The sequence below is a fragment of the Palaemon carinicauda genome, chromosome 9, assembly GCF_036898095.1.
Source record: "Palaemon carinicauda isolate YSFRI2023 chromosome 9, ASM3689809v2, whole genome shotgun sequence".
Taxonomy (NCBI): Eukaryota; Metazoa; Arthropoda; class Malacostraca; order Decapoda; family Palaemonidae; genus Palaemon; species Palaemon carinicauda.
The window spans coordinates 66,215,988-66,223,837 of NC_090733.1; the positions used below are offsets into that span (position 1 = coordinate 66,215,988).

The 7,850-nt window shown below is 41.3% G+C and overlaps 1 pseudogene; it reads left to right on the forward strand.

The window, feature by feature from the left end:
- Positions 1 to 3,803: 3,803 nt before the first annotated feature.
- Positions 3,804 to 7,396, forward strand: LOC137647328 (uncharacterized; annotated as a pseudogene).
- The last annotated feature ends 454 nt before the right edge of the window (positions 7,397 to 7,850 follow it).

The following is a 7,850-nucleotide window of genomic DNA, read 5'->3' on the forward strand; positions in this document are numbered from 1 at the left end:
AATAGCATTTTTCAAGAATTCATAATCATTTACTCTAGCCTCAGGAAAAGAAGCATAAACTTTTTGTGCCCTACCACACAAAACTCCTGATAACATATAAGCCCAATTTTCTGCTGGCTACTTCCATTTCTTAGCTTTTCTTTCAAAACAAATAAAATATTCATCTCAATCCTTCTCATAAAAAGAAGGCACAACTATATCTAGACTAGAAATATCTGACCCAGATTTATCAGAAGCACTAGAATTATCCTGCTTAATCTTTCCAAATTCAAACTCTTTTCTGAGCATCAATCTCATGAAGCTTTATCTCTATTTGTAATTGTTCACGTTTAAACTTGATTTCTCTTCTCTCACGTAATTTCTCGGGCTCAGCCTGAGCTTCTAACTCTTTTTCTCTTAAAAGAGCTTCTATTCTAAATCTTTCGAGTTTCATAGCAGATAAATCAAAACACACTGATTCCCTATTCATCGTATCTAACATATCATGAGGTAACACATCGTCTTCAACTAAATGTTGAACTAACACATGTTTAATAACCACTTTCGTCATTGAATTTTTAACATTAAGCTCAAGATGTTTGCCTAAACTCACTAAGTTAGATTTCTTGAGAACACTTAACGTCTCAACTCGTGGATCCTCACAAAATTCATAAAAAAAACTCACATGCATTAAACTGTGGTCACCGAGAGTAGATGGCCGTTTCACGAAGGAATTTAAATACCCCTGACGTGTACCAGGTAGTCCATGAGAGAGCAAGTCTGGATCAGACATTTAGATTCAGATTTTGGTCAGGTAGTCGTTTAAAGCCAGTTTGCCCCAGTCATTTATAGAGTGAGGTCACGCTGGTGGAAAAACTAATTTTTCCTCTTAAAACATAGAAAAACAGATAGATAATAGCAGTGAATTTTAAGTGAGCATTCAAGAACAAGCTGATGAAATTTGGGAAAAATTGAAAAAGAAATTTAAGGAAAATAAAAAAAAATAAAAAAACAATAAACAGCGATGTGAGTAGTGTTTTCCCGGAAGTGCTTTCCCACTTCAAAACAATATGCCGTATCGGTGCTGTGTTCCCAAATGTAGGGGAAATTATGATAAGGGACCTAAAGTACAATCTTCAAGTTTCCTGTAAACGAAGAAAGAAGACAAATCTGGATTCAGAAAATAAAAAGAGAAGATTTTCAAGCCACCGCAAATAATCAGGTATGTTATTAAAATGTAAAGCAGATCTCTCTCTCTCTCTCTCTCTCTCTGGGACTTTGTCTGTCAACAAGTGCATTTTTGTGGTCTGAAAACTTTCTCGATTATTTAGGAGATACGAAGATCTATATCACCTAGAATTGACTGAAAGCTGTGTTAGTGCTTAGTGATCAGTGCTGTGACATTAGTGTGTTTACGAGTTTTTGAACTTAGACTTTATTTAGGATTAAAAATCTCGTTCACTCGGCCACACCACTACGTTCAAGTTTTTCCTAAACCGCGCATGCGTAGTGCAGAGTGTGTGACGTGGTTAGCCCCGTCATGGCAACGTTACTGTACCACAGAAACGAAATCAAATACGGGCATTGTTAAAAACCAGTAGATAATGACTATGGAATTCTCGGGACCTGGTACTCTCGCTGATGTTGAGGAGGACCTTGTTCTAAGTGATGATAATGTTGAAGAGCATCTGCTTACACAGGAACATTGGCCACGACTTGTCTCTACTAAATCTCATAAGTTGATCCCTGCTGGTGCAGCTCCTAGTCTCATGGACCATACCACTACCTCCAACAAAGGATGTATGGATCATGATTCAGATAGTAGTAATGAGCCATTATCCCCTGCTGCTAAAACTACAAAGTGTGATGCTTCTTCCTCTCAAAATAAAGTTCTAAATAGTTCCCTGCCTAGACCTGGTATTCATATTATACCTACCATGGCTACAAAAACTGTTCTCCCTGCCTTTGCTCCACGTGCTAAATACATAAAGCTCCTATTTAGATGTGAAGCTTCGCTGGCTATCGGAGGTTACCAAGATGTTCAGCCTCGATCGGGAATTGGCTGAAGTTAAAATGTCTGCGGTCACTTCTCGATTTGTATACATTTCGAGGCATTGCCTGGATATCATAAATAGGGTCAAGGGTGGTGAGGTTCTGTCACTTGTGTTAGATGTTCAGGATGCTGTAAACCAACCCCGTAAGTTCCCTACATACCTCATCACTTGATATCCTGTGGATGTAGACCCTTCATTAGCTAAGGAACTGACAGGGGTGCACACTGTACGTCGTTTCCTACAGGATGGGAAGTCCATCAATCGTATTGTCATTACTTGTTAACTTCTCTTTCCTCCCTTGTCTACCATCATGTGAACTACGCAGAAGGCCAGACGAAAAGCCATGGTGCTTCAAATGCTGGGGTATCGGTCACATCTCACGATACTGTGCTGCCCCTGAAAAGTATGCATTTTGTGCTGCTGAGCATGACAGTCGGACCTGCCCTCATCGGCTCCCTGTACCACCCACAGTGGTTGACAGTTCTTCAGCATCAACATCAACCTCATTACCTCTACCCACACCGGACTCCTCGCATTGGAAATGCCCGAGATGTAATGAGCCTGGAGTCAATATGTGGCATGGTTGTACCAGGCGTTCAGGCTCTGCATCGAGCCAGCTTATTGCACAAAAGCTTACAGTTCCATCAATCAAACCCACTGTTACTGCCTCCTCACAAGTGACTACACTTCGTAATGCTGTAGATGTCCTCAAGTCTCGATGTGACTCCCTTACATCACGTTTTGAAGCCATTGAATCTCGTTTAGAGAGCATGGACACTCGCATCGACAGTCTTGTAACCTCCTTTGACAATCTAACTTCTAAATTTGCTACTAATGATAACACACTACAATCTCTTGTTGAAGCTCAGCAGGTTGTTATTACATCAGCTACTACACTCACTGAGAAACTTGACTAACTTGCTACACATCTTGAGAGTGTTACTAATCCCCATACAGGACCTTTGCCACGTGATAAACCACCAATGCATACCCGTATCACCACTGCCTCTTCATCTAGTCGCCATTCTTCCAAGGGACATGTTCAATAACCAAGTGAAGCTTAATATCATCTCGTGGAATGCCTGTGGTATTACAAACTGGGCAAAACTTTCTGCACTTAAGGGAATTGTACATAGTCACCACCCAGATGCTATTCTAATTCAGGAAGCTTTTGTTGGTAGTGCTCAGCCAAGGGAAGAAGCTCCCTCGCTCACTGGCTTTGTGTCCTACGTCCATTTAGTAAGACACGGCCTTATCACCTATATACACACTTCAATTCAGCATAGACTTCTCCCAAACTCTGAGGATGAAGATACAACATTTCAATTATTTGAGATTACTGTTGGCGGAGGCACCATACGACTGTGCAATGTATATGCAGCACCAGGTAGGATAAATGCAGCCAAGCTTCCAGCCCCAACCCTTCGTGGTATGGGTTACATGGGAGATTTTAATGCCCGTCATCCAGACTTGGGAGATCTTGCTGGCACTGTGAACCGCAACGGGAACCTACTTCTAGGATACATTCGTCGAAATCAACTGACCTGTTGGGACACTGGCGGATCTACGCATGCACGAGGTGGTACTTTGGATCACATCTTGACCTGTGGACTCGTACCTTCCTAAGTCAATTGTGTAACGGTTCCTACACTCTTCTCTGATCCCATTGGTCTCAGCATCCAATATTCCCTTCCCGCTACACCTACTCCAATACACAATCGCACTTGCATCACATTTCCTCCCAAGTACCAGCCTACGTACATTTCATATATGACTAACCTTCGACCTATATTTGACCTTCACTGTCCAGAGAAACTTTACTCCTTACTTGTTAGTACAACACATGCTTTCCACACACAATATATCAGAAAGCTTCATATCAGGCATCGTGTTGGTGCTATGACACTGGATAATCGAATTTCTCAAGCAGAAAAGATGGCGATGGATGATGGCCTTGCCTTTATGACACAACCAAGTCCTGAGACTCTGCACCAGTATCAATTATCGAGAGATGATCTAGTTGCTCTACAGCAATATGTACAAACAGATTCCTGGCACAAATTAACAGACAGCATCAACCATCAAACAAGCATTGGTTCCATGTGGCACCTCATCAACAGGATTGTGAAGAAGAAACCCACAAGTGTCCTCCACCACAGCCCTGCTCAGTATGCACAGGACCTTATTGATGAGTGGTCAGCACAGTCATTAACCATCAACCTTCCAGCTCATATAAAAGACTCTCTCTCTTCACAAAAAACCATCGTGCCTTACGTCTCAGTTCCGCCTTACTGAGCAGTGATGAAGAGGATGATGTACCCATAACTAAGGAAGAGCTACGAAGTGCCTTAGCAAGGAGTAAGAAGTCAGCTCCTGGTGATGATGGCATCACCTATGCAGTCGTTTGCACACTCATAAAAATACCTGGCAACCCTCTCCTCCGGCTCTACAACCTCTGCCTCTGCTTGAGATATGTGCCCCTAGCATGGACTCATAGTACAATTGTACCCGTTCCCAAGCCTAGCACTGACAAATTTCGTCCTATCTCCCTCACCTCCTGTTTCTGCAAAGTATTTGAACGTATTCTCCTCTCACTCCTTATGTTCCGGCTGCAAGATAAGCTTTCGTCTAGAATATACGGCTTCCTACCCCAACGAGGAACACACCATTGTCTCATGGAGCTCTACACTCGTCTCTCCCCAACCAATGTTGTAGCCTTCATTGATTTGAAAAGTGCATTTGACGTTGCAAATAGAGACATTATTTTAGACCAGCTTATTGATTTTGGAATCAAGGGAAACCTTTTGAGGTGGATATGTGGATATCTTCGAAATAGAGTCTCTCGTGTGCTGTTTAAGGGAGCATTGAGCACTGCAAAGGAACTTGAACCTGGTACTCCACAAGGGGGAGTACTTAGTCCATTTTTATTTAATATCCTCCTACATCGCCTTCTTTCCTTACTTGCTGATACTGATAACACAACCATCACTTGCTACGCAGACAATATTTGCATTCATTCAACCTCTCCGGATCACTTGCAATGCTTCCTTTCTTCCTTCTATGAATTAGCATCCTCCTGTGGTCTTATCATCTCCCCAGGAAAAAGTAGAATCTTCTCCCCAAGGCCAGCAAGGAATCTACCAGAATTTACTGTGGGGAACCATGTTGTACCTTTATGTACACAATATATTTACTTGGGAGCGCCAGTGCGAATTACACCATCCATTCCAGCGAGACAGAGAGTACATCCCATTGTTCAAGATCTGCTGGCCCGGTTACAGCGACGCCTGACTCCTCTCAAGTGGCTTACTAATTATTCTGCAGGAGTATCTATCCCAGTTGCCAGAACCATATATATTGCTTTCATCCGCTCAGTGATAGATTATCTTTCTCCTGCACTATGTCAACACTCCAGATCAACTCTACAGCCGCTTGAAAAATTCCAGAACCAAGCAATAAGACTCATTCTAGGTTGTACAGCATCCACTAGAATTGTAAACATGCATCACGAACTCCGTCTCCCTCCACTCGTTGAGAGAATATACTCCAATGTCACCTACTTCAGTATCAAATGCCTGTATTACCTTCACCTGTCTCCTCACTATTCAAACATCATCAGAACTTCTCTCGATCTAGATGCACCTCGTCCACAACTACGCCAGGGGGGACGTACACTAGTTAGTACTGTCTGTTCAAGCATTCGGGGGCTTAACATCAACATCGTGGCAGAGAATGTGGATCATGGCCTTGCACCCTGGCAGACTCCTGTGCCAGCAATCTCTTACACACCAGTCTCTAAGACTGACTTGCCTCAACTTCAACAACAACGTGCATTGGAGACCATCGACAGATTATCTTCGTCCCTCAGTGTAGACCATCACCTCTACACAGACGGCTCCCTACAGCAGGATGGGTAGTGCTGGATGTGCTGTTTTCTCTCCAACTTTGGAACCCCCGCCAGAGGGCTGGACAGGCCGTCGCCTCCCAAAGTCATCAAGCTCCACGTATTGTGAACTACATGGACTTCTAGATGCAGTTATTTTAATCACACGGACCAGAAACAACGACTTGATCATCTGTGACTCGCAACCAGCACTCCAAGCCCTTTCTTCACATAAGCCAGCATACCAGCCCCTGGTTACACAAATAAATAGGCAACTAGATATGGCCAACATGAACTCACTGGTAGTGCACTTCCTATGGATTCCCTCTCACGTGGGTATTCTGGCTAACAACATCGTTGACCATCTCGCAAAGGCTGCCTGTCAACTGGATCCTCCAGATGCTGATGCTCCCAGTCCATCTCTCCTGTGCTGCAGAAAAATGGTGCGCCAAGCTGCTCGCTCACCTACTCATCATCATAGTAATGCCGAGAGAGCCACTAGTATATCAATACAGCATTATGATCACTTCTTTCCTCACCAACACAAGTATCGCCGCAGTGGACTCATGGTTCGTCAAAATAACGTGGTTTGTGCGCGTTTTCGGCTGGGTTGGCAACCAGTTTGGCAGGTGGCTGAGCAAGATGGAGTTCCTCACTTCTCCTCCTGTAGGTTATGTGACGCACCCAACGCCAACACCCTGGAACACTATTGCCTGAAATGTCCTCTTGTTAGTGACATATTACCCCAAAGACTCACAGTAGTTGATACATGTTAAAAATTATTGACAGATAATAATTTGCTCAATGAGATCCTCATGCGCCATCCTCACTTTGGTGGATACTGAATAATCAGCTGTACAACCTACCTATGAAATCAAACTAAATTTAATTTGTATTCCATATGAATTCATTTGTATATCCGTAAATATATAGAAATGAGCAATATTATTTTTAATATGTACTAAATATCTGTCTATACATTATTTTGTATTCCTTTGTATAACCTTCATTATATGCTATAGATGTAAACAATACTGTTTAAATATGTACTTAAATGTCTGTATATACTTTTTTTTTTTATTCTTTAGGTATAACTGAATTACAATGTAGATGTAAACAATATTACTGTATTACCATGTACTCAAATGTCTGACGCCAATGGGCGCAATAAATTGATTAAAACAAAATATCTCTCTCTCTCTCTCTCTCTCTCTCTCTCTCTCTCTCTCTCTCTCTCATACATACACACACACACACACACACACACACACACACACACACACATATATATATATATATATATATATATATATATATATACATATATATATATATATATATATATATATATATATATATATATATATATATATATATATGTATGTATATTATATATAGTATAATAAATAGCATAATATATTGTATGTAATCATTGCCAAGGACATGCGGCTTCAGTTTCAACCACAGTGCATTTGTTTGAATTGCGAAATTATGTATTTGTATAAAAATATTTATCTCCTGCACTACATGTCATGTTTCCTGAAATTATTGTATTTGCAGGTTTGTGAACAGCATTTCCATCCATTGTGAGGGAAACTTCTGTTGTTGATGACAAAACTGGGGAAAAAAATTACAACAAAATTAAAGTACCCATATCTTAAAGAAAATGCTGTTCCTGCCTTGTTACCGAATTATCCTCAATATTTGCGCCCAACTGAAATTCGAAGAGATTCACCTGACTCTAAAAGACGAAAAATAGAAGATGCCGGATTTAAAGTTGCTATTGCAAATAGTATATCGGATGCTAAGGAATACGAAAAGCAAATAGGATTTAGTGACTTGCAAGAACTTTCTGGGAAACTTAAACTGGATGATTATTGGGACATTATTCACAAGGAAAATTCTCCCCTGATTAGTAACATCTCCCTATTACC